Source organism: Phyllobates terribilis, unplaced genomic scaffold (genome assembly GCF_046119375.1).
Source record: "Phyllobates terribilis strain yellow unplaced genomic scaffold, ASM4611937v1 Scaffold_317__1_contigs__length_2197502, whole genome shotgun sequence".
NCBI lineage: Eukaryota > Metazoa > Chordata > Amphibia > Anura > Dendrobatidae > Phyllobates > Phyllobates terribilis.
In genome coordinates, this window is record NW_027363077.1 from 1,008,124 (window position 1) to 1,010,715 (window position 2,592).

General features: G+C 44.0%; 1 long non-coding RNA gene across 1 annotated transcript; it reads left to right on the forward strand.

The window, feature by feature from the left end:
* The first annotated feature begins 201 nt into the window (after positions 1–201).
* LOC141221117 (uncharacterized) lies at positions 202–2,330 on the forward strand. Its single transcript, XR_012289190.1, has 3 exons — positions 202–268; positions 560–652; positions 2,249–2,330. It is a non-coding gene; the product is annotated as an uncharacterized lncRNA (long non-coding RNA).
* The last annotated feature ends 262 nt before the right edge of the window (positions 2,331–2,592 follow it).

A 2,592-nucleotide genomic window follows, 5' to 3' on the forward strand; every position in this document is an offset into this window, starting at 1 on the left:
GTAGTACTACATGCCAGCCATTCTTGGTAGTGGTTTTTCGCTCTGCTTTATAGAAGGTAGTTTTGAGTAGGAAACCTTCCCTACCATAACTCTTATATATCCTAATAGGCCTTATTGTTGATGTTAATCTAGTGAGACAACCCCTTCTATACCGAATTTACTTGTAATTTACACGTTTATCTTCTTCCAAACAGGCAGAAAGAATCTTTTCCTGTGTCTATTAGAGATGATGCTATTACCAGCTTGCCACCCTCGTCCCCATTGTCAGGTATGTACATGTCTACAGCACAAAAAATGAGAATGTTGATGTCAAGGCTCAAATATTTTCATATGGTATTTTTGTTAGTGGTCTTCTATGTTATACATGTTTCATGGATTCCAATTATGTTGCCCATAGGCCCATACTGTATCTCCATTTGCCTAATTTTGTAAAGTTTTTCCAGATTACCAGATGTATAGGGGACAGGAGTAGAACAATTCTACTATATGCAGGAAAGATACAAAGCAGATCCTATAAGAATATATTGTTAATGAGGGCTTTTTTCTACTTTCTGATTAGAAATTCCAGCTGACGTGGAAAGAAAATCTTCAATATATCTGAGTATAGAGCAAGAAATCTCAGAAAATGAAGAAAAGGGGGAAAAGAGACGAGGTAAGTGTGAGAGTCAGCTCCATGTTGTGTGATGTCATTCAGTGAGAATAATTCATGTGGAGCAGTTGTTGTTAGGGATGGGCAGACCCGTGGATGTTCGGGTCCATCAGGCTCAAGAATGTTACCCTAACGTGATCCCGAACCCGAACGGGATGTGGTGAATATTCATGGGACTTTAATAGCGGGCACACAGACAGCTGAGCGCAGCAGGAGCTGCGTTGCGGCTACCACGTGCAAACTATTAGGGAAAATGAGTGGTCACTGCTCCCCACGCATGCAGTGAATATTCCAGCACAGAGGGGAACACAGCGCTGGAGGAGAGAGGAGGTGAGTATGATTGTTTATTTTTTTTATGAGCAGCGTGACAGAGATCAGGGGGTGCCAAGCATACCAGGATGAGGGGGCCATACATACAGGGATGAAGGGGGCCATGCATATAAGTGATGAGGGGGGCGATGCATACAAGGATGAGGGGGGCATACATACAGGGATGAAGAGTGCCATACATACCAGGAAGAGGAATGAAGGTACCATACATACCAGGAAGAGGGATGAAGGTGCCATACATACCAGGATTGGTGTGCGGGGGCGCCATACATAACAGGATGAAGAGTGCCATACATACCAGGAAGAGGGATGAGGGGGCCATGCATACCAGGATGGGGGATTGGGGTGCCATGCATACCAGGATGGTGGATTGGGGTGCCATTGCATATCAGGATGGAGATGAGGGCCACATATAACAGGAAGGAGGGGGCCATATATACCAGGATGGGGGATATTAACGGAAGTGGGGTACATTACCCCTATAACAGTGTCAGCAGCAGACCCCCTCCAGCTTAACAGGGCATCATGACAACATTTTTTGCTTAAATTTTTTTTCTATTTTGCTCCTCTAAAACCTAGGTGCGTCTTATAGTCCGAAAAATATGGTATTCACCAGCCGGTGCCTGTGCATAGTTAGAAATTTGTCAGTGAGATATATAATTTAGTGCAGTGTGTGTGTGTAGCTTACTGTACATGTATTTAGATAATAATTAAAAAAATAAAATAAAAAAATGCCCAGATGAGGGAAAGCAGACAGCTCGGGACTGGTGTTATTATTCTGGGAAGAGGCCAATGTCCATGAAGCTTCCCAGGCTATTAATATCAGCTCACGGCTGTCTGCATAGCCTTTACTGATTATTAAAAGGGGGTGCACCCCCAAAAGTGATGTGGGGTCCCCTTTATACTGCGCCGGCCAATCACAGGCATACCAATACTTGGCATGGCTGTGATGGGGCCTGAAGTGCCCACTCCAGAAAAGTTTGTTGATTGGCTGTTCTGCATCCTTTCAACAAGCTTTGTTCGGACTGCTGAACCCAAACAGTAACACAGACTTCCGGGAGACACTAGATGTCCAGTATGGACTGTCACATATGTGATGGCTGACAATGATCCCTGACCTCTTTATGAATAAGATTCCTCTGCCGTTCAGCCACAGTGACCACACAGTAGTATCAAGTAATAAGTCGTCCCTTTACTTACATTATAGACACAAAGCAGATCCTATAAGAATATATTGTTAATGAGGGCTTTTTTTTACTTTCTGATTAGAAATTCCAGCTGACGTGGAAAGAAAATCTTCAATATATCTGAGTATAGAGCAAGAAATCTCAGAAAATGAAGAAAAGAGGGAAAAGAGACGAGATAAGCGAGAGAGTCAGCTCCATGTTGTGTGATGTCATTCAGTGAGAATAATTCATGTGGAGCAGTTGTTATTAGGGATGGGCAGACCCGTGGATGTTCGGGGAACACAGCGCTGGAGGAGAGAGGAGGTGAGTTTGATTGTTTATTTTTTTTTATGAGCAGCGTGACAGGGATCAGGGGGTGCCAAGCATACCAGGATGAGGGGGCCATACATACAGGGATGAAGGGGGCCATGCATATAAGGATGAGGG